We start from the raw sequence: 25,297 nt of genomic DNA, 5'->3' as shown, positions 1-25,297 counted from the left end.
CTGACAGTGGACTCATCTCTGTGCTTGTCCTGCTAGACCTCAGTGCAGAATTGGATACTGCTGATCATAAAATTTTAATATATTAAATAGAGTACACTGGTGCTATTAAAGGAAATATGCTGGAATGGTTTGAATTGTGTATATATGATAGACTCCAATTTGTCTTCTTTGGACATTGAAGTTGGTGATGGAGTTCCACAGGGCTCTGTGCTGGGTCCAGTACTTTTCACATTACACAGTGTTCCCTTAGACAGTATTATTAGAAAGCACTGCATATATTTTCACTGCTATGCAGATGATACACCGCTTTATGTATCCAATGAAGCCAGATCACACAAATCAATTAGTTAAAGTGTAGGCATGTCTTAAATACATAAAGACTTGGATTACATCTAATTTTCTGCTTCTAAATTCAGATAAAACTACACAGCCCTAAACATCTTAATAACATGGTATCTAACCAAACACTTATTCTGGATGGTGTTACCTTGGATTCCAGGAACGCTGTGAGGAATCTTGGAGTCATTTTTCACCAGGATGTGTCCTTCAAATATGCAGGACTGCTATCGTACATCTGCACAATATCTCTAAAATCAGAAACATTTTGTCCCAGAGTGATGCCAAAAATATTAGTTCATTTTATAACTTCTAGACTGGATTTCATGGTCCTGGGTCTTTAATCTATTATTGCGAGTTCATGGACTTTTAGTTTGCTTCTTAGTTTGCATATTGTTAACTTTCAGTAGTGTATTTAATCTTTAATCCTTATTTTCTTTTGTCTTGGAGTTTATTTTTTCTCTTTGTCAGTTCCCCTGTTGTTTAGTTCAGTCTTTTATCTGGATTTCCCTATTTAGTTACTGCTTATCACCTTTTTTATTTTGGTAGTCATTTGTAGTTTTACTTTCTCTCATGTTGACTTTGATTGTTGTCACCTGTGTTTCATTACCCAGTTGTCTCTACTTTCCTTAATTGCCCTCTTGTGTATATACAGCAGTGTCTTCCCATCTGTATTTGTCTGTGTTTGTTGCTCTTCATGATGTGACCCCTTCCCCTTTATTTTAATGCATCTTAAAGGGGATGCAGTTGGTGCAGACTACAGTGGGACTTCATGTAATGCACTGACCATTACTTCTATTCACTTCATTTCACTGCCCATACAGTGTTTACTGCATATACCACTGCAGCGTGTCATTAAATATTTGTCTTCTCTCTCCCCTAGTATATGCTTTGTCCCATCTCCCTATGCTCTCTTTTGCTTTTCTTTCATTGCATCTGCAACGGCAAAACGCGGTGCATCATCAGGACTTCATGTCTGAGCACTACAGGTATCTTTTACTATCAGTGTGCCGGATCTTTTCCTAAATATAGCAAAGTCCAGTTGGTACGCTGTAGAGTTGGTGTCTAAAGACCAAGCAGGGAGTAGAAGTGAACTTAAACATGTAACTGATGGCAAAAACGATGCTTTCACTCAGGACACAAACTGCTGTCTCATAACATTGTACAATTACTGTACAAGCATTGAGTGTATTTTTATGCTTTGATCGTCCTCATTTGTTAAGGCCAACGGTCAAAATTGGTCGTGCATAAGAACTGAAATTGGCTTTTAAATTTATAGCAGCCTTCATGATGGACTACTGTGCCTTTGAAGCTGCTGCTCTTTTATTGCTATCAGTCTTTTTCTGTGTGTTGAATTGAGACACTAAGCTCTGGCAACCATTTCAGTATGAACTCTGATTTGAGGACCCATTGTGTTCCCTATAGACAGGCAGCCAGGGGAGATTCTGTAGGTCAAAGGTGAAACTGCACACTCATGGAGAAAATGAAGTCATCATAGCTAGGATCTGAGAATTAAAGAGACAGAGAGCAGCAAAGGAAGTGTGAGTGTTGTCGTCTGTCGAGATAACAAAGGGCCTGGTCAGGGATGTCTTCCAGGTTAAAGTCCACTGACTGAAAAGTTTTCTATTTCCAGCTGTGAACGCTGTAATGCAGAGAGCATTTTTACACTAACCGTACTGATAGCTAAACCAAACCAAATCCAGCATCTTTCATCATGCATTTAACTAGCTTAGATTGATAACTAATCATAAGGCAAAGAACCCCAAAGATGCAAGTATGTCTATCTTCGAACGCAGCGACATTCAGGAGCAAAGTAAGCAGCTTACATTATGCCAACATTGACTTTAATGAACACTGAAAGCGGTCATCATCCAAATAGTTTATGAACACTGACCCTCTGGAGCTAGACTGTCCCCAGGAGACTGGTAGGAGTACCTTTCTGCTTGTCCTCTGTCTAGAAGACTTTTTTTATTCCTCATTTACTTTGTACATGTTTTCTCTTATCTGCCCACGTCCACAAAGCTCTGCACATATTCTTCCTCTGTGTCCTGAGTATCTCTTCCTCTTGTTTACTCAGTGAGTTTTTCAGCAGCATAGGCAAAGCTTTTTTGGTTTTGTTTTTTTCCTGGGAAATTATTTACTCCTGTAAATCCTTTCTGAAAGTCTCCCTTTGACTTTTGGCCAAGAAAGGACTTAATGCAAGTGTGCAGTTTTGATACAACAGACATCAAATCGCACAAACCAACCATCCAGATCTCTTCAAAGGTAATTCAGTGTTCTCTCAGAAGCCCTGCTCGTGTCGCTCTCTGTCCATGCCTTCATAAACCTTACATTAACACACAGATGGTGCATGTGAGACCAGCTAAGGGCTGTATGAAGTGCCACATTGTGATCTAGCCTGTTTGTTAATGAGCAAACGGTTGCTGCTGTCACATCACTAAGCTACGTGATAAACTGACTAATTAGGTGGATGTAATATGTGCAAATCAACTGTTTGAAATTCCAACAAATAATAAAGTTGATTTATGTTTGTGTGATGTTGTCATGACCACGCTAAAGGGGGTGTAGAGTTACACAGTTCACTTTGCAGTCTGCATGCAGCAGGTTTGCAGATGTATTAGCATCACATTGTAATTCATTAGTTACGCCTGTTTCACTGTTTCTTAATCACGTGGCATCAACAGTGCACTTAGGCATATAGACTGATCACAGAGGTCAGAGGAGATGGACCAGACTGGAATCTGATAGGAAACCAACAGTAATCCCAGTAATGACTTGTTATAACCAAAGTATGCAGAAGAGCATCTCTGAATGCACAACGTGTCAAACCGTGAAGATGATGGGCTGCAGCAACGGGAAACCAAACCGGCCGTCGCTCCTGTCAGCTAAGAACAGGAAACAGAGGCTACAAATCACAGAGGCTCACCAGAAGGTGACAACAGGAGCCTGGAAAATCACTGCCTTGTCTGATGAGTCTTGACATTGAGATGGTAGGGTTAGAATTTGGTGTAAACAACGTGAAAGCATGGATTCATTCTGCCTTGTACCAACGGTTCAGGCTGCTGGTGGTTTAGTGCTGTGGGTGGGGGATCGTTTCTTGGCACATTTTAGGCCACTTGGTACCAGCTGCACACACAGCACACCTGAGTGTTGCTGATCATGCCTATCCCTTCATGACCACAGTGTACCATCTTCTGATGCTTCGAGCAGGAGTTCACTGTACTCAAACAGCCTCCACAGTTACCAGAGCTTAGAGGCACCTTTGAGATGTGGTGGAACGGGAGATTCTCATCATGAATGCAGCTGAAATCTCTGCACCAACCGTGAGATGCTGTCATGTCAGCATGGACCAAAATCTCTGAGGAATGTTTCCAGCCCCTTGCTGAATCTGTGCTTTGAAGAATTAGGTTCTGAAGGCCAAAGAGGGCATACGATTATGACTGGTTTATATGTTTCCTAGTTTAATAGATATTAATTATATGACCTCATTAGACAGTTTCCCAAAGAGTTTATGGTTTCTAGTTCTTTCTAGTTATTATCTAGAACATACGGATCTTTTCATAAGTTTTAGAATCAATGATGAGTAAAATAAAATGGTCTAAAATAAAGTCTCTACACCATGCAGTCTACAGTCAGTTCATATACTTGCTATTCAGGGTTCTTAGAGAGGTTTCTTTCTCGCTTATAACACCTCTGACCATTTCAGCATAAAGTGACAGATCTGAAGGTACCTGAAGAGATTAGAACAGGCCAGATCATATTTCTTCCATAAAGTGTCAAAGCTGGAAAAGTGGTCAGCATCACCGAGGGCTGTGAAATACCTCAGACCCAGTCTTCTCCATTGTGAAAAGGTCAAATCCACTATGGAGGGTGGAAAGAGAGCCCAGAGAGAAAACTGTAAGATATTTAAAGTAAAGGCAAAATTGAATCTAAATTCTAAGAGTAGCAAGGACAATTGGGTTAGAGGAATGGCAGGACAGTCCTAATGGATGAGATGACTATACCAAGGCAGGAAGAGTAGATAAATGACATGGCCGAGGCTCTGAAAATGCCCCGGTCTGTCTCAGGAGTATTAAACCAGAATGAAGCCCAGTAATAATAGATAAATACATAATAAATATATTTAGGAAGGCATTCTACATCCTGAGGGCACTGGAGAAAGACTTTACTCACTTTCAGCATTTTACCTGAGAAAATGAAGCTAAAATAGCCCGTTCCTTTTCTCCAGACCTAACACGTGTTTAATGGGCACTTTTTTACAGTAATGGCTACATTAAGGCATTACGCTTTGCACCGGTCCAACACGGGTTAGCTCTGTGGAGGAGGCAGCATTAATCCTACCAAGAAAAGAGAAGTGTGCCCTGTGACTCTGAAGTTTCCAGCACTGGGCACCTGTAAGCCTACATTCAAGACTTCATGTTTTCTCAGAGTTAAAGTGAGTTGAAATGCTGCATCTTTACTGTACCTTGACTTCTGGAGAGCAATCTCACTTCACCAGGTCCAAGTTATCGTTGGATGCGCCTCCAGGTCTTTGTGAGGCTGCTGATGTTTCACGTTTTCTACAAATTTCTAAAAACAAAAAGGAAAAACGGACTTGTATCGAATCAGGAGTCTTTGTAATTATAGTAATTATTAGCTTTTCATAAGTAATAAGATTTAAGTAAAAAGCCAAACACTTGCAGTAGCTGAACTTTTCATTTCCAGTCAATGGTCCAGTAAGTCCTTTCCAGCCCTTTGGAGAGCTTTTTCCTCTGGACTAGAAGTGATTTGGTGAAACACGAAGATAACTGGAGCAGAAATGAGATACAGGTAGACTGATGGTGTGGCTCCTCATAATGGATTGTGTGCATGGGTGCAGATGCAGCAGAAAGCTCATTTCCAACAGGAGCACACATATCAACAGGCAGGATGATTTTACCCCACCCAGGGTGTTCAAAATATGTCTTTTAGTCCTTTTCAATGAATGAGATGTTGAAAAACATCCACAAGTCACATTTCTAAACCCTGACCAAGACTGCCCACTGTCACCGTTTGTTTTCCTCACATTAGAGAGAAGGTTGTTGATAATTGTCCCGACAAAGTGACCAAATGTGCTGCCACGAGCTACAGCAGTGCAGAATATATGAGTCACTTTAGTGCCATCTATTTCAGCTGCTCCTGGCCTTCACAGTCAGTCATCACAAGAATGCAATTACACCCACTCCCCCAAAGCTCCTATTAATAGCTGCAGATAAATCATCAATGCATTCGACAATACAGAAGAGCAATGATGGCAATGACCCGAACAAATCAAATCTGATTGTCCAACAAAAAAACACAAACAGTTTTCACATTTATGCCCTCTCCACGTGGGCTCTGTAGGAACGTGACACCTCTGGGACGATCCGGTGGCGATCTAACACCTTCATTTCCAGGTCGGTGTGAGCTGAGCAAAGCACATCGACAACCGCCACCCCGTCAACCCTCTGACCCACCCCCTCCTCCTCCTCCTCACAGCTGATCTGTAGAGGATGGAGCCAGAGACCTGCTGACTAGTAAGAGGCAGGGTCATTAGGCCAGGTGGTGCTGCTGTGATACCTGCTATGCAGCACATGTCTGGCATTAACACCTACAGACACGACTATAGATAAGCACAACTCGGATCATTAATCATTGTTCCAGTAAACTGCAATCAGGTCTTCACCTGTTGTGCCGTGGAAGGCTCTCCTCTCCAGGCTGGTATTAGCCAGAAGGAACGACTTGTCACAAATAAGTGTTCACTTCAAATATAAAGATTCAAACAGAGATGGACAAATGTCACTCTTAACTAGGGATGGGTACTGTTTAGGTTTTATCCGATACCGGTGCCAAACCGGTACTTTTGAAATGGTGCCGGTGCTTAAACGGTGCTCAAACCGGTGCTTAAAGAATGGAGAACACAAAATTGGTCCAAAAACCTTTCATGTTTAACTGTTTTCCACTTTTTCTTTGGTCATTTTAGCCTTTTTGGCCAGGGTGAAGGGAGTACCTGCCATCAAACAAGAAGACAGCCGCATGTAGCTATGATGATGTTTGCTAGTTCACCTTACATGCATTAATATAATAACGTGGTTAGCCTACTCAACGTAAATTACACACGGACAACATTAAGCTACTCACGCAGGGAAGAACGGCTGCTGCTGCCATCATCATCCGTCATCATTTCTGCTACACTGGCAGGGCTAGGGGCCAGGACTCTCCTCTTCGTGTTTTTGGGGGATGTTGCTAACTCCGGGTCCGATAACAGGCAACCCACCCGCAGTAGATGCGCTCGGTGTGAGGTCTCGCAGCAAGCTATCAAATACGGCGCATTTTTCGGCTTTAAAAAAAAAAACTATGCGTCGCCAGGTGTTTCATCGGATTTGAGGAGTTACCTCCTTTGCACAGTATCACCTTAAAGCACTTGTTGCAGGCTGCTGAGTTTGCATATTTTGCTGTGAAGTACAGCCAGACTTTTGACCGCTTCGCCTTGGACATTTTTAATCTGTAGCTCTGCTCTAAAAGAACGTACGTACCTGGACCCGCCTACTATCCTCGGAAACGTAAAATGATTGGCTAGAATTCAAAGTGTATGACATCTCAGGAAAAAAAGCACCGAAATAAAGCACCGAAATGTGCGCTGCTTTTCGGTCTGGTTACTACCGTTTATGTCAGAACCGGTGCCATGATGGCACCGGATACCGGTACCCATCCCTACTCTTAACTACTGATATCGAGCCCTGGCTCTATGTCACAGCGTGTTATTATTGTTAATACTGTATGTGGTAAGATCAAAGTCTGTTTTAAAAATGGCAATTATTATAAACTGTAAGAAGTTTGAAAGCTGAATAATGCCAGCTTAGTTTTATGTGCCACCTGTTAGGTTAGGTCCAGTGTAGTGTACAGCTTGGTGGGTTTTTGTAAACCGATGTTGCTCTCGTCACTCGTGGCACTTTATTCTGGAAAGCAGCCATGTGAGAATGCAGTTGGATAAATCTATAAAGAGCAGGAAACCTCAGAGCCACAGCAGCAGAACCTGCAGAGCAGACGTACTGAAGCAGGAACTCGTTTTCAGTACAGTCAGAAGGACTTAAAAATAAAATTCAAATTCTGCAATTTTAATGTTGAAGAAAGATATAGTGACCTGAAGATGCTGAGGATATCAGACAGCCCGGGCCCCGTGTAATTGCTGGATTTGACCCGTGTTTGGGTCTGTCTGTGTTTGCTCTGTCTCCTGAGCTCCAATCTGGCTGTTGCATGTTGCGAGAAATGATGAACTCATTTGATCCAGATCCACTGGATAAATGAGACAACTGTTGGTGTCATTTAAGAGTTGTTAGACAAAGACAGCTCTCGATTTGCTTGCCAAAGTGTAAACCAGCTCTGTCAATGACAATGGGGAAGCTGTGTCAGCGTCCTGAACTGTCTGAGTGATTTCAGGGAACAGATGCACTGTACAGATGGGCGCTGGTCTTTTTTTTATTAGCAGGCATATGAAGCAAAGTCTCAATGTGCCCACTGGGCTTTAGAAAGCTTGCATTTAGGATATGATTCAGGCTGGCAATAAGGGCCTGTTTCATCTTATCTCTAATGTGCCAACATTGTTTTAGAACTTGTGTCAAATGAATTCAAAGGATAACGTCCACTGCTGCACATTAACATGAAGATTTCAAGAGCCTATAAAGGTCGATCTCTCACAGGGCATCCGTCTTGATTTTCTTAATGAATAGAACAGAGACGAGATCGATCTTCGCTGTGATGTGCCAGCCTGAATCATTTGAGAGTACGTGAGGTTACGAGCTCATCGCTAGCATACTTTTTTTTACATCGGTGAGCGTGTCAGGGCTAATGAACGGTATGGACTCAGGCACGGAGCTCTGGGTTGAAGCAGACAGTGCGTTTATTTACAGTGCTTGAAATATAGTCTTTAACAGCGAGATATCCAACAATGTCCTTTCTCTCAATTCCCAAAAGTGGTGAAGGTGAGTTTCCCCGTGAGGTCGGTGTGCACTCCTTCCGTGTGAATTCCTTCTCCCGAAAACACCAGTGAATCCTTTCCTCCACTCCTCCGTCCCGTACTTCTCCACCTGAGAGACGAGCAAACACAACAGCGGATAAGAAGGCTTGCCTTGCTATGCGGGTTACAAGATCACGAGCACACTTAGCTACCGAGCTCCGAGTACAATCCAGCGTCGACTGCCGTCTGGATACACCGTTAAATACCTCCGTTTAGTGAAGAATGATTAGCGGCAGCTGGAGCTGAAGATTACACTTCCGGGTCAGAGGTCGGCCTTTCTTACTCTCTCGGAGACGCCGCTCCTAGGCATAGCCCGACCCGCAGAATAGGGAGGGAGAGAGAAAGAGAGGAAGACGCACACACATCACAAATAAACAAGCAGGTCGTCCGGGGAGGACCGTCCGACCGTGACAGAGCGGCTGGCTATTGCTCGGGGACAGGAAGGTGAATTGTTTCGGAACTGTCTAGCTGATCATATCATTCAATCTTTATCCTTGAAGTTGTCCTGCAGCGTCTGGTGCATAGCAGGGTGATGTGGGGACTAATTAAAACAGGAAATGTTGAAGACTTTACACGTCGTTCTGTTTACACATCTTAAGGGTCATAAAGCCTTTTGACTTCAGAGGGAGCTGCATGACATTTAATAATTGCAGTGGTGGCTGAGGCCAAAAAACTGTCTGTGCTATGTTAGAAAAGAAGTGAGCTTATGAGCACTCAGTGTGAAGTTTTGATCTCGCTGTGGTTGCTCTGCATTGTGGGTAATCTAGTGGCCCAGATTTGACAGGCAACATTTTGAGCAATAGAAAAAAGCTTACTCGGGTTCAGCTGCACTTTCTACTTTTCCAGGCGGAAGCACACACCTGATCTCCCACCTCTTGCTGCACTGTGGCCTACAGTGTGATGTCGAGCTTTACAGCAGCAGCAAAGGCCGTCTTGTTATGAAACACACACACACACACTATAACAAACACCAAATGTTCCATTATTCCTGCCATCGCTGTGGCTCCTGCCAGGCTGATTAGATGCTCGGCCTCAAAACCATTACAGCATTGATTGGAATCATATTTTGTTGCAGGGGTGGCAGATGCTGATCGACAAGCAAACTCCCAGGCATGTTCCACATATGGGAGTTGATGTGCCTGCCATTAATTAAATCACTCTGGGATAGAGACCGCCAGTGGATGATGGCTTTTATTTGAGGGGCATAAATCACTGGCATTGTGGGAAAAATGCAAATGATGCCTAAGCAAAGTGCGCCTGTCCCCCGAGTGTTCTTTGATAGGAAGGAGTTACTCGGTACCGCTCCGTCACCATGATTTAAACTGCATGTCTCTTTGCAGCCGTGGTCTATATTTTATGACTCGGAGCAGCTCTTTGCTTTAATCTCACGCAGATTCATGCATCTCACATGCTAAGCATTAAGGTTTTGCACTCAGGCGCCCCTCTTATTCATTTAAATTCCCATCATGTGTTTGTTATGATCATTGCTCTACCGATTTGTCCTCAAGTTAATACTCTGTTACCGGGTCGCTTTGTGAATTCGATGTATCGCTCCATGTCTTTGGCCTTAACCCGTCGAGTCATGACTTGACTTTTATCCTTGTGAATTCAAGGGTTGTTCTGACATAGACAGACCGCTCCCATAAGTTCTAGCTGTTTATCCTCGCCAGGCCATCAATCTCTCTCTGCTGTCTCCAAACAGACGACTGACTAATGGAGATGAAACGCAACATTTTTTATCTCTTTCTCCCGCTGAAAGTGATGACTGAGCTACTAAGTGTTATTAAAGGGTCTTAAATCACGTTACATAAGCCAGGTATGTTATTGTTATTTTAGAAAATGGCCAAAACGTTCATCTTTTTAAATCTTTTTGAAATCCCGCTTGTTGAGTCAGTTGTTTTGGTTGTTATTAAATCTATAAAAATGGAGGGAAAGCTTGTTGCAGACACCAGTATGGCCAAAATGTCGTGTAATTTAGTGTCACAGACCATAAAGACAGCAGCAATTCCATGCATTTCTTTGCTTCATAAGAAATGTTGCGCATGAAATTTGCCTCGAGCTTAGTCAAGAAACTAGAAAAATCAAATCACTAAAGTTATTTGAGATTAGTTCTGCCGGTCCACTGCAAACACGAGGAGAGGGATCAGCTGACTTTGTTGCTGAGCTCAGATGCTTTCAAGTGCCACCGTTTAAAAGCTTTAAATGTACTCAGATTCAACAAGTGCTCCCCTGGTCCTCAAAAATCAGGTATAATTCATTTTGAATAAAAAAACCTAGATTTTCTCCAAGCTCCCTGTGGCCGCCTGCTAAAACATGGCAGTGGGTTTAAAACAAAGCAGAAACGTGTGAACACACCCGGCTGCCGGCGTGTCCACCTACAAAAGCTGCAGCTGCTGAGCCGGTGATGCCACGCTGACCATCAGCTAATACTCGTGCGGCACGGTGGCTCGCTGGAGTTATCTGACATTTCTGTGCAGGCTGGACTCCACGTCAGCCACACTTTGGAAAGCTGCTCGCTGATGAATATTTCTGTGCTTTATTTTAGTACTTCATTCACTCCATTCTGTCAGCAGTTCTTTGCCTCTTTCAAGTGGAAAATGCAGAGTGTTGCTAATACCTGAGCTGGCCCCGCCCACAGCCAGTTACCACTTAGTCATGGCTGCTTAAAGACAGTTCTGATGGACTCCCGTGCTGTCAGTCCACTGGTTAAAGCTTGTTAACCGAGGGACTTTGAACACAAGGTCAGGGTTAATGTACCCCAGATGTCATTTTTTAGCACGCTCATCCAATTAAGGAGCATAGCTGAAACAATAGCCTGTCACTATTCAAATGTACGCCTGAATAGATTAACTGTGTGGAGGTCATGTGAGCTATGTGTACCTGTAGGTGATAAACAGCCTCAATGTTTACATGACCGCACCACTTTACCTCATGGGTGGAAATGATTACATATGTTGTTATGTGTGTGTATTCACTATGACTCAGAGTGTGTTACAGCTGATATTATAATATGGGGGGGGGGGGGGGGGGGGAGTCGTCTGGGAATCCATGCCTGGTTGCACCACTGCTCGTCCATCCACAAGGCCTGCCGATCAATGCTTAGGGAACATGTGATGGAACAGTGGTCATTTTTCGAGAGCAGACTCTGCATCAGCATGCTATTCCCACATTTATCACTTGCCCACCGCTCCTCGCGAGGAGCTCATACTGTTCGAATCAAAGAGATTAAACCAAATAAATGGCTGCATGAATAAGCCAATGATTTAATCCCTGCAGTTCTTTCGCCATCAGACTATGAATGAAATAACACACTGTGATAGATGGCCAAGGCTGTGAAGTCGTAACGAGCACATAAAAGAGCCCATTGATGTAATATTTATCGCATTTTCAAATATAGTTCTGCTACAACTGCATGAGTCATATGCATATCTATTGAGGGTGACCTCACACCATGTAATATTCATCTATCTGTCAGAGGTAACCCTTCCCCAGGCCTCAGCCTCTGACTTCAAGTATAATCGAGTGATCCTAGAGAGGGCCGCAGGTCGAGCAGGCAGCGGAGGTCCTTCCTCACGTCATGGGCAACTTTCTGTCTGGAATAGAAGCGGCCAGGCGGTGGATCAGGTTTATATTTATCCATATGCTCTAAGACAGAGTGTGAGGGATAACACTTTGCATACAGGAAGGAGAATCCACAAACACCTCACCACCTCCTCCTCATCCCTGCCCATTACTATGGCAACGGGCTTTTTCAAACATGGGAGACTTAAGGTTTCCGTGTTTATCCTTCCTCAGTGGACTGGCTTTTTGCACATGTGTGCGATAAAGTGAAAAAAACCAAAAATAGTGATTTGGGGCTTGTTTGCTGCTTACTGCGAGCTCCTTTGATCCTCCTTTGTCCTGAGTTGTTTGCACTCTTTGGTGATGATTTTTCTCTTCTCGCGTGTCATTTCATCTGTCTTCTAATTCCAGGAGAGTCCCAGCGTTTCCTTCCCTGTAACGTACAACACTGCAGAGCAAAAAAAAAGAAAAATGTGCTGTGGTCTGTTAGTTGCTAGGCTACAGACGGACAAGGAGTATCTGTGAAGAGTTCCTCCTTTATGAATTGTCACATTAGATGGCCTTTAGCATTAAGGAGCTTTGATGTCATCATTTTTTAAACAAATCCAGAAACAAAAGCTTGTCTGCTACGTGCTGGTTATTCTTCAGTGTTTCTGGATTCATATGAGCGAGCGTCAGCTTTCTTGCACGGGTGTAACGACTCAAAGTCCACAGTTTGGTTCATGCTTCAATTTCTGGGCAACGTTTTTGTTTTATTTGTTTTGTTTTTTGCCACACATGCACACGGCGGATCCTGTATCCCTCCGCCAAGGCTGAATCCGACTGGACATCTGGATTCAGATTAGTTGGTGATCTGGTTGAGATCCTACCTCATTTTTCTTATCTTGATCTGAAACTGTTTTCTGAAGATAAAACACAAAATATTCAGAGCTGCCCTGCCCTGTGGTCAAGACACTTTCCCCAAACTCTTGGATCCAGATTTAACTGGACCATCACTGCTACAGTTTTCCACCCATAGCTTAATGAGGAACCCTGCGAACAAACAAGCGCACAAACATTTAGAAAACCTATCATAACCTCCTTTGCAGAGGTAATTAGCATATCATTACACGCACACGACCGAACACCATTTCTTAACCACACACATGTTTTACAGCTACAGAAAACATGTTGTAGCATGTTGAGCAGGCACTCTGTTAAACTGGGTATTTAATCACAAAGCTTGCCTGACTGCTGCTGGCTATAGCTTACTTTCTGCTTCTCGAATCATGCACTGAGCTGCTGCACTTCTATTATGCATTTATTATGCAATGAGAGATCTGGGGTCTGGTAGCTGGATGGAAGAGGAATGGGCGCTACCGTGCAACAGAAGAGTAAACCCTGTTTGACTGTTTCTCAGATGTGTATAAGCCTCCATGGTGGTGGAGTGGGTAGCAGTGTCACCTCACAGCAAGAAGGTTCCTGCTGTCACAGTCAGCGGTGTGGAAAGTTGTTGTTTGCAGAGCTAAATGCAGAACACAGGGGACAGAGGTAACCATGGAGTGCATGTTTTTATGCAGGACCCTGGGAAACATTAGGGGACACACAGAAACGTGGGACAACTCAGCAAAGGACAAAGAGAGACAGTAAATACAAAATGCAATGAGCTAGTGGAAATGTGGGGAACATAGCTGAAACTAATCAAGCCAAGACAAAGGAAGTAGAACTAACTAATACAAAGCAAGACTGACAAAGCCCAGCACCTGGTTCAAGGCCCACCTGTGGAGTTTGCATGCCTGTTTGGGTTTTCTCTGCATAATCCTGATTAGGGATGGGTGTCGTTTAGGTTTTATCCGATACCGGTGCCAAACCGGTACTTTTGAAACGGTGCCGGTGCTTAAACGGTGCTCGAACCGGTGCTTAAAGAATGGAGAACACCAACTTTGTCCAAAAACCTCTCATGTTTAGCTGTTTTTTGTAAAAAGATAACAATGTTAGCCTTTTCTGCAGCTATAGGGCATATATGGTATCACTCTTGGCTGGAAGCAGTGCTTAATCAATGGAAAAAACATAAACTTTGTCCAAAAACCTCTCATGTTTAACTGTTTTCCACTTTTTCTTTGGTCATTTTAGCCTTTTTGGCCAGGGTGAAGGGAGTATCTGCCATCAAACAAGAAGACAGCCGCATGTAACTACGATGGTGTTTGCTAGTTCACCTTACGTGCATTAATGTAATAACGTGGTTAGCCTACTCAACGTAAATTACACACGAACAACATTAAGCTACTCACGCAGAGAAGAGCGGCTGCTGCTGCCATCATCATCCGTCATCATTTCTGCTACACTGGCAGGGCTAGGGGCCAGGACTCTCCGCTTCGGGTTCTTGGGGGATGTTGCTAACTCCGGGTCCGATAACAGGCAACCCACCCGCAGTAGATGTGCTCGGTGTGAGGTCTCGCAGCAAGCTATCAAATACGGTGCATTTCTCTGCTTTTAACAAAATGCTATACGTCGCCAGGTGCATAGCTTTGACCGCTTTGCCTTGGGCATTTTTAATCTGTAGCGCTGCTCTAAAAGAACGTACGTACCTGGACCCGCCTACTACGCTTGCAAAGGTAAAATGATTGGTGTGTGACATCTCAGGGAAAATAAAGCACCGAAATGTGCGCTGCTTTTCGGTCTGGTTACTACCGTTTATGTCAGAACCCGGTACCCATCCCTACTCCTGATAGCTCTTATAGTCTAAACACATACATTTTAGCTTAACTGTAGGTTCTAAACTGGAGGTAGAAAAAGTGCCACAGCATATGAACACGTGGTTAAGTGTATCTTGACTAAGTACATTACATCACAAGACAGTAGTTGTATTTTCTGTCGTGAAGCAGACTCATTCTCCACTAATTCCAGGAGACATAAGGTCAGCTGAGGTAACAGCACGCTATAGGAAAAGCCCAGTGAACAGTGTGATGGTGTTTACCTTTATTCCCAGGTGTCAGTGTGTAGATGTACATCCTTATTCACTGAGTATGCTCAAAGCAAGCACCTTTCTCTGGACCAGCATGATTTATTTATGCATCTGTGAGTCAGATGTAGTTCCTTATCGCATCTTCCCTACCTGCCTGAGGCTTTTAGTGAGTTGATATCGATCTTTTGCAAATTTGTATGTGGCGTTTGAGGTGCCTGCGCTGTTGCAGCTGAGATTAACTAAAATAGTGCACGCTGAATTAATTTGCTATTTGCATTATTAAGAAATGCTTTTTATGTGTTTCCTTACTGGGTGGTATTATTTTTGAGTTGTGAGTGGATGAAGTTTGTGCGCTACAGTTGCCTTCAGGTCTATGGAGTGGGTTTTTTTGCCATTTTCTCTGTTTTGGTTTTGTAGCCCACAGCTTAAGAACCTAATTCACTCTCCCTGCTCTTAATAATGTTGTTTCCAGCAGCAAGCAATTAAGGAAAGACATCTTTAAAAACCGACTGCAAAGAGCCGAAACAACAAAGAGACAAAAACAGTGAACACTGTGCAGCATTTGGCACAGATTTAACTCAGGAGTTGGTGGAAAAGCAAAAAAGAGCTGAACGCAGAATGAGTGCTGAACTTAAAGTTGTCAGATGAACCAAACAGAGAAAGATGAACAGATCTTAAAAGGAAGCCTGCACATCAAACTCTATTTGTAGATCTTGAGGGGCGAGTGTGTGGGGGAAAAGGAGTTGTATTAAACCTTTTGTGGCTCCAGAAGGAGATGATTTATAAACAGCCCGAAAGGATGTCACCTCTGTCATCGCCTGCTATGGCTGAGAAGTGAGAGTTAGAAATGGAATAAAAATGTTAAAATCTGGGAGTTTGAAAGAAGTAAGCTTATCAGGCTGCTGTGGCCTGCTTCCCATATCAGCCCGAGGACAGCTGCTGGGAGCCGTGTTAGCTGATACCAAGCAGCAGCCTTCAGGGCTGAAAAATAAGGCCGGCCCACAAGTGTCAAAAACTGCAGTTCTTTGAGTGGCCACTAGAGGCTGATTCCAGCAGTGAGTCAGACTCCCATGTTAAACATCCGACTGTACAGCTAATAAAGTGTCTATGGTTTAAACCTTATGTAGCCTTAAAGTTGTGTTTTACTCTAATTGGAGTCACTGCCCTGGACATCTCATGTTTACGGTGTTACCTCATGCCACAGCACATGCTACCCAAGCTTAATAGTGTAGCTGATAACCTCTCATCCCAGTGTGGTCACAAGGTCTCGAGTATGATCTCAGGGTAAGACCTGAAGCTACAGATTGCACCCACAACCCACCGATTCCCATTGTGCCGTCTTCATATAGTCCCCACAATCTCTGGTGAGAGAGCTGTCAGTGGTTGAGTTGCATTATGGATAATGTAGGTAGATTAAAATATGCATCGTTATTCTGATTCTTGCCACTAGACCGTCAGCTCATCTGCTGAATCCAATCGCGTTGCTTGTCTGCATATGATTGGCTTGGATAATTAGCTGTGAGCAAAGCTACCCCGGCTACGGCCCAAGATGCATTTACTAGTTAACAAAGAGACAGAAGGATGGGGAACGAGTCCAATATGGCCTCCCGGTGACATGGCTGACCAGGTGTTAGACACATTGTACGCTGCCTCTGGGCTTGCTTCGTCTGCTTTCTCCTCACGGCCCATTAGGTCCATTCCAGGAGATGAAGCATAATGCAATACCCTAGGCAGCGCTCGTAAAGCACACACGCACGCACAGATACATAAACACACACGTGCGCTATGACATCTGTACGTGAACGTTCCCTGGCAGAGCGGTCTGAGCCAAAGACAGCAGGTGTGTAGCTGCTCAAATCTGCTCTGTGAAGACACCAGGTGCCAATCTGTCATCATTACACAGACACCCAATCACATGAAACAATGTTGTGACATTATGGAGACACACGGAGAGAAATGGAAGGAGTCTAGAAGAGGGAGAGGGTGAGGAGAGGTGTTTCCCAGCCATGCCAATTTACCGGTCTCCCTCCAAGATGCAGAGAATTTGGCTCCCTCTTTTCTTCCTTTCATTTTTTATGATTGCAGCTCTTTTTTGTCATTTTTTCTCCTGCACTTGGGCGTATGCTAAGCAGCACATGTGTGTTTTTGTATACCAAACAGCTCGACTCATAGCTCATCTGCACAGGTGGTGATCTCTGCTGGTTGTGTGTGAGACAGAGGGAAATTAGCAGAAATCGAGTAACTTGTCTTTATCTTGGATGTCTCTGCTTTGTCAAGTAGCTTCCAGTGAAGCCTCTTCCTATTTGCAGTGACAGCATATGGCATCTAAGGAGTGATGCACACATGCACACAGGTTTTGATTTCTTATGCTGCTCATAGTGCTGATTGCCAGAAGAATTTTCTTTAAATAGCCGATAGTCGGTCCCACTCTCTCCATCTCTCTGTCCTCATCCTTTCTTCGCTCCCTCATCCCCTCCCTCTGCTTCCTCCATGTCCCTCTCTGTAAAATATGAGCACAGCAGCCTTATAAATCTGGACCGGAGATAATGAGAGTCGATCCCCTCAGTCCAGTGGGCCACCAGCCAGGCTTGGTGCCAGTGACATCATCCTTGGGGAAGGCGGGTAGATTGATGAGCGCAGTGACACTGAGCCATTGGTTCTAAGGCAGACACACAGTCATGTATTCACGTATACACACACACACACACACACACACCTCTTTATCAAGTCTTTACACATGAGAAAGTATGCAGCATGTCTGGTTTTCTCTTGTGGAGGAACACGAGCGAGTTGTCTGTAAGTTTATATTATTATAGCCGTGATACATTAAAAGCTTGTTTCTACAGACAGTACAGACAGACGACAGACACGCAGTTTGATCACATTAAATCCAAACAGAGCGCAGCTGTGTTCAGTTCATTACACTCACCTTTACTTGTCCTCATGGTCATCATATCGCTGGAGTTTGATACCTTACAGCATAAAACACATTGGGATGGCTGGCATCAAACCTGGCTTAGAGTGGCTCAAAGGCTCCGTTTCATTCACATACTGATTATTGGATTTAAACATCCGCTGTAGTGCTGTACAGAGGCAACATGAGAAAATAGCATCAGTGTCCAAATAATTATAGTCAAATACCACGTGGTACCATGACAGGTAGATCTTGCTGTATGAGAAACACCACGTGACAATGTAGCTAAAGTGCAACTGATTTATTTTGAAGTTCCTAAAATTAAAAATCAAATTTAATTGGTCTTTGCTGATTTTTCATGATCTTGGACTTATTGTGGTTTAGAGATGATGCTGATTGATGAAACTCCAGCAGGTTCACAAGAAACTATCGATTAATCACGTTCCACGCGGTGTTTTCACCGCAGGCTAAAGATGAAAAGTAACCAGCAGCGTCGCTGAGGGGGACATGGCCGGGTTCCACTCCAAAGCGTGCGAAGCTGCGCTGAGCGTTTCTGCCTGACGAGGATCTGAGGCAAACTTTGATGCTGTTTATTTGCAGATTGTGCAACATTTTTTGGACATAGCTCTGAGTGACATTGCAGATGATGAAGTGAAGACAGACTGACGATGCACGAGGATTCAACAGTATCTTAGAATTTGGTTAAATGCGTTACAAACAAGCTAGTTTGCATTTCAAATTAGGTAATTTAGAAAAAGCCGTGTTTCTTTTCTCTAAAATCCAGCTTTTGAAACTTTTCCGTTTCACAGGATGACTGTATCCTGCCGCGTGGTTAATATTTGTGGTTCCATTTGAAAGAGCCAAGAAATATTGGAGGCATTACTGTGAAATAACGCTTGGACTGCTTGTTCTCAAGTGTGCCCAGTACTTTGGTCCACTCACACACTTGCTGTGTGTCCTGTTCAGTGCTAAACTATGACATTAAATATCAGGATTAAATCATCATCGCTGTGAACGTGTTGATGACACACACCTGGAACGTATAATAAAAGCCACGCAGACAGCTAGCATGCGCTCAAACTCCAATGGAGACACTTTAGTCAGTAAATTAATGGCACACAGCCAACCTACTGTACATCCTCAGTATCCCCTGAGATCTGTGTTCACCCAGCCTGAGTATGTTCTGCAAAAAGCTTGCATTTTAATGAGTTCCTTTTGTCTAGAGTTGGGTCTGAGTTTTCTCAAACAGCTGACAGATTCTGCCTGTGCTCAGAGATGAGCTTCCAATTCGAACCAAATTACCGACTTCAATCAAGACTCATTTTCAGGATGCAAACGTAACGATTTGCTCAGCTCTGTCTCGTTTCCTAATTGAAAATTATTGAAACAAGAAAAACTCCACGGAAAACAAACACAGCAATATTTTTCTGTAGTTTCGGAGACGAATAAAGACACGCCTGCAGATAACCAGTACGCAGTATTCCCCCAGCTCTCTCCCCGTCTCCCATTTTTATCTTTTCTGGTGTCTTGTTTGCTTTGAATCTACAAAACAAAAATGTCTAAAGGAATAAGAATAACAGACAGTAGCTTGAGTACCGCCATCACTGACCTTGCTGATTGCTTTCATGCTCGACAGACTCTTTTCTGCTTCTTCGTCTGCTGATACTGAGCACAATGCTGCGCACACGTTGGGGGCAATGAGCTGCAACAGAGCATGACAGTGATTACATTTATTGATTTATAACAATAACAGTCATAAGACATCAGCGGCTGATTTTCCACACACCATCCTTCCCACTTGCTCTTAAAGCTTTCTCTGTGGGAAAATGTCTTTCACATTCGGAGGGGTTTTAAAATGATGAGTCACTAAATCACACACAAAACAAACAGCGATGCTGTTTAGGTTCAGCATCAGTTCAGTTTTATTTACGTCACTTCAGAAAGTTCATTTTTTTTGTTATTTACATTGAGTCGCCTGATTCTGATGTGCTAGCACGCTCGGTAAGGCTCTAGTGGCCGTGGGACATGTACATGTTAAATATTTAGTGCCAAATATTCTCTAAACTTCCTCTGTTGTTGGTTTAATCTGTAAATACAAGAACCGTTAGCTAGATGTATAAAAGGCTGCGTACATGGGATGTAAAGGTGGGGGTGAAAGTGAGATTTGGCAGGTGGGGGAACCCCAAGGTGTGTGTGTGTGTGTGTGCAGGCTGTGATCAGCTGACCTGTGCTGTTACTCTAATATTTCCTGCTATTTTGGATTCAGCCAAATAACTTTAACCAAGCTAAAACATTAGCTGATGCTTTGTGAGCTGATTTCCAGCCTGGACACCATGAAGTGAATATAAAAGCTAGAATTCAGGGAGTCCAACCACCATCATCAGCATGAGTATAAATCGATGTCAGCTACCTGTGATGTAACATTGACCATGAAAGCACAGGCTTCTCTCTGCAAACTAGCCAGTGGAATCTGCACAAACTGCCTACAAGACTGTCACGCAACCTCTGAATAGTAGTTTTGTAATATTTTGCACAAATATAATTCAGCCACACATGTAGATTAAAATCAATGATGTTACCTCGGTGAGCTGTCCTTACCTGTCCCGCCTTTAGGTGTCATTAAAGCGCACACAACCAGTTTGTGCGCTTCCTGATATTTTTGAGCTTTTTGAAGAATTTCTGAAAAGCATTTCACACGATGCACCTGAGCTGCACATGTCCATGCCATCAGCTGGAAGCAATGCCAGCACACAAAAATTAACTCAATCCAGAGTGATGTGCATCACCCGCCAATCAGATTTAATTGTTCGTTAAGTGAAGGCGCCAGAACTCTCCGCTGGTCCACTTTAACCCAGCGGGGGTTTCTGACGAGTGGACCGTGTTCCTTTAGAAACAGACTGACTTTAATTCTTTGTTAAAATGAAAAAAGAATCATTTTCTGCCTTTCCTCCGCCTGCTACTGTAAAATCCACAAAAGTTTATCTCTATCTTCTGCTGCTTTTTAAGCTTTCCCTGTTGGTGCAATGAAAGATGGCTGCAGATTCCCAGCAGTGTTTCTCAGATTTATTTTTAATTTCTGCAGATTTTTGTGGGTAAAATTAAAACTTAATTGACTCCAGCATTTAATTTTCTTGGTTCACGACTGTTGTAATACACAGATGTGCAGATATAACACTTGGTTCTGCATGATTTATACTGATTCTGCCTGAAAGGACTCGAGTTTGCAGGTATTTCAGTGATATGACCCATCAGGTCTCCGTCGCCCTCAAATTGGCTGAAAAACACCAAATGTCTGCTCATTTCCCACAACAAGCAGACATTTTCAGTTTGGCTCTAAACAAAATTTAAGAAGAGTTTAAAGGACATGATGATGAATGAGCTGGGAGGACACAGTGAGCAAAGAGGACAAAGCGAAGGGAAAGTTAAGTAAGTGATGTGCCATTTATGGCTACACCCCCCTCCATCCGCAGGTGTCAATATGACCATGTACGAGGCCCGGCCGTCCTGATAGATGCTTTAGTAAGACAGAGGGCTGCTGGGGCGTGAAGGAGGCCATCAATATCCTCTCTGCATGACTCTCGCTGTCTGTGTCTGTCTGCACAGCTCGCTCGCTCTCTTTGGCCTTCCATCATTTTCCATCTTTCCTACCTCACTTGTCCTTCTCTTTCACACGTGTCTTCCTTTCTTTCCCTGCCATCATCCACACTTGAGCACAGTTTAGAGGCAGCAAATCACTCAAATAAAGTCTCACCCTTATACTTCAATCCTCTCCTGCTCCCTAAAATATTTATCTCCCTCTTCCTTTCGTCTCCCTTCGCCTCCTGAGACTTCAGAGAAACCACGTATAAATCTGACCCGGGACCCTGGGGGGTTGATAGAAAAACGATGGGACGTTTTAGCTTCTGTTTTTCCAAACCAACCTTCTCTTGCCTACATGCACCAAATCCATCCCTCCTACCCTCCCACCTCCGTGTGTCTGGCGTGTGCATCTTATCGGCACAGTCAGGCTGTTATGTGTGAGGCTCAGGGACTAACATGGGAAAAAAACTGCAAAATGAAATGTCGCTTCTAATGTGCAAACACTCATTGTGACAACACGGTGTGTCCACCCACCCACACACACTGCACTACAGCATGCATGCTTGCATATGATACGTATGCATGATACGCATCCATGTTACAAACTGCACACTCACAGCATATATGTAAAGATTAAAGGCCCTGCAGACTCCCACTCATTTACATAAAATCTGAAAATCTCAGCAAACTTCAACTAAACCTTAGCTTAACACCCTCGGGGCGGGTCGTTTGGTCAGTCAGGTTAAACATGTTTATGTCCTGTTAATATGAGCTTGTCAATCAGAACCTCATTTACAAGTATTGAAAACTGAAGTAACCCAATGGTTTGATGGTTAATTATGTAGTCGCATTAGGGGAAAATGTGGTTGAAGACTGCAGCACAACTTAAATTACTGCGACCGTGTGCAATGACCGTGCAATCTCATTGCCTTTGAAATTGTTGCTTGGAAGACGGAGATCAGGTCTGCAACCGCTTGCAGGCAGTTGCCACCTTCAGAATGACTTTGGTGTGTGAAGACAGCATCAGTCTGCAGTCAGTCTGCAGTCAGTCTGCTGTCAGCCTGCAGTCAGTCTGCTGTCAGTCTGCTGTCAGCCTGCAGTCAGCCTGCTGTCAGTCTGCTGTCAGCCTGCAGTCAGCCTGCTGTCAGTCGGCTGTCAGTCGGCTGTCAGTCTGCAGTCAGCCTGCAGTCAGTCTGCTGTCAGTCTGCAGTCAGTCTGCAGTCAGTCTGCAGTCAGCCTGCTGTCAGCCTGCAGTCAGTCTGCTGTCAGTCTGCTGTCAGTCTGCAGTCAGCCTGCAGTCAGCCTGCTGTCAGCCTGCAGTCAGCCTGCTGTCAGTCTGCAGTCAGCCTGCAGTCAGTCTGCAGTCAGTCTGCAGTCAGCCTGCAGTCAGTCGGCTGTCAGTCTGCTGTCAGTCTGCAGTCAGCCTGCAGTCAGCCTGCAGTCAGTCTGCAGTCAGTCGGCTGCCAGTCTGCAGTTAGTCGGCTGCCAGTCTGCAGTCAGCCGGCTGTCAGTCTGCTGTCAGTCTGCAGTCAGTCGGCTGTCAGTCTGCAGTCAGTCGGCTGTCAGTCTGCAGTCAGTCTGCTGTCAGCCTGCAGTCAGTCGGCTGTCAGTCTGCTGTCAGTCTGCAGTCAGTCTGCTGTCAGTCTGCAGTCAGTCTGCTGTCAGTCGGCTGTCAGCCTGCTGTCAGTCTGCAGTCAGCCTGCAGTCAGTCGGCTGTCAGTCTGCAGTTAGTCTGCTGTCAGTGGGGTCAAATGGCAGAAACTGTGATGAAATGACAAAAAGTGCAAATCTTTTGCTGTTGACATCCACAGAAATTCACTTTAAATAGGTCACACTGCTTCTTTACATTCAGCACAGTCATATGTTTGAAATAAAAATTCATATATTCTTCCACAAATAGTGATGTAATATCTGCAGGGCGGTTATTTAACTGCAAAACACGTACAACTGACACGTTGTAACCTCGTTTTTTTAGTCGTTGTTGAGTCGAGTTTCTTATTGCAAAGCAGCAATCACTTGCTTTTTGGCCAGTCTTGTGGTGATTACAGTGCACCTTCAGCCTCTGGGTGAAGAGTTTGGCCACAACAACTTTTTACAATCGGTCATCACCATCATCAATAGCAAAGAAATTACTGCAATCATTAAGCAAACACCAATTTTCCCAAAATGCGAGGAGGTTGCCGTCCCCTTTTAACTCTGATTAGTCTTCACTCTAAAGCCTTTGCTGCATGTCATCACCCTCCGCTCTGTCCCTGACTTCCTGTTTGTCTCTGCTGCAGGTGTTCACTGTGTTTAAAATGCCTAAATTCAACACTGGATTCAGTTTACACCAAATGCGCTGCAGGCTCAAGACAAAAACGGACAGAAGCTGCAAATCAGTGACAGTCAGGGAGAATTTTTTATGATGTCGCTGTCACTTATCCACCCATTGACACGATGAAAGCGTGAGTGTGACAGAGGAAGGAGAATGGCTTCCTTATCCCAGTGGAGGTCTGCTGTACTCCACTGGTCCCCAGTCACTGTTACCTAACAATCTAGAGACCCCTGTGAAGACTTCCACAGGAGGAGGTGATTGTGACTCATAAACATATACATACAGGAATAACTGTCAGCGAGACCATGTACCGGATATTAGTCTTGTATTCGTTGTACAGAAATAAACTTGAAAAAATCAGAAATGGGTGGAGCGGAGGTTTGGATTTCTCATTGCAGGGAGATGTGCTTGCCTCGAGCATCGGCGGCCTCATAGCACCACATGTACCCACGGAGATCTGCCGAACAGACAAGCGATGCATCCTGACATGTGACAGTTTTTTTACTCGCCACAGAATGACAGCGTTTGCCTATAACTGAAGGTCGTGCTTGGATCCCTGCGTGTCTGCCACGCTGAACCATCCACTGCTTCTTCACAGCACAGCCACAGGAGAGGACTCAAAGCTTTAAAGCTTCTTTTTTAGCCATTTGTTCCGACGCACCTTGTTTTGAAAGTCGCACACCAGTAAAGCTGCTTGTAGCGCTCTGACAGTGTTCTTCATCCACAAACACTGACGGCAGGCCTGATTTCAAACTGTTTGATGTCAGATACCTGCTGTTTTCCTTCTAAGGAGGGAAAATTAAGAGTGTTCTTGAAAATGAGCTCCTCATTATTGCACAATGTTGAGGTTCTGATTCCTTGACATTTACTGCATCTATTTTTTTTTCTTCTTCTATTTGCTGTCACTAAAAACAAACTTTCAAATCACCGGCCAGTTTCATGTCTTTGACGTAATGAAGCAAACCTGGCAACCATCAGAGCTCACGTATGAAGGGTGGCTGAGCTCTGGAGGAGCGGGACTCGAAGTGGAGCTGCTGCTCCTGCACATTCAAAAGGAGCAAGTTGAGGTACATTATTGCCTGTGTACACAAGTATCAACCCATTAAAGTATGATCAGCACTTTCTCTATGCCTACTTATAACCTTTTTCATGTAGATCGCATGATTTAAGTAGCATAGCATGTGGAAGTCCAGTGTAATTAGCCCCTGCAGACACAGACAGAGCTTAGTGAGAGGCCTTCAGTCTCACGCTCTCCTCTGAGAAGTGCTAGATCAGCTCCAGGGGGGAGGCTGCTGTGTGCAGGGGGCCCCGCTGAAGATGGCTCGTGCCATTCAAGGGAAAAGTAAACTGAAAGTGGTAACCGAATACACAGATGAGAGTACAAGCTGAGCACGTGGGACGTGGTTTATCTTTAGCCTGTCAGTGCAGTTCTGCGGGTTCATCTGTATGATCTGTACATTTCTGTGCACTTCCCTTTTATTGACAGCCGATTGACTCTGCCCCCAATAAACAAGCCTTTATTTGGCTTGTGTCTCACAATCAGTGCGCGGCCCAACTCAGAGCAAACAAACAGAGCTTATAGGCTGTTCCTTCCAGTAAATCCTGAGTCATTGATAAAACACGCCAACTCCAATA

The 25,297-nt window shown here is 44.1% G+C and overlaps 1 protein-coding gene and 1 long non-coding RNA gene across 10 annotated transcripts in view; one reads left to right on the top strand and one right to left on the bottom strand.

Annotated features, from left to right (window-relative positions):
• dlgap2a (discs, large (Drosophila) homolog-associated protein 2a) overlaps positions 1–25,297 on the top strand; it is a 185,291-nt gene that overhangs the window by 69,718 nt on the left and 90,276 nt on the right. The window lies entirely within an intron of this gene.
• LOC146365453 (uncharacterized) lies at positions 8,216–9,278 on the bottom strand. Its single transcript, XR_014798702.1, has 2 exons — positions 8,503–9,278; positions 8,216–8,420 (listed from the first exon to the last, which is right to left on the bottom strand). It is a non-coding gene; the product is annotated as an uncharacterized LOC146365453 (long non-coding RNA).

The sequence above is a fragment of the Perissodus microlepis genome, chromosome 19 (assembly GCF_051167445.1).
Source record: "Perissodus microlepis isolate ML-2025 ecotype Zambia chromosome 19, ASM5116744v1, whole genome shotgun sequence".
NCBI classification, from domain to species: domain Eukaryota; kingdom Metazoa; phylum Chordata; class Actinopteri; order Cichliformes; family Cichlidae; genus Perissodus; species Perissodus microlepis.
The sequence above is the reverse complement of the archived record's forward strand: the minus strand, read 5'-3'. Positions and strand labels throughout refer to the sequence as shown.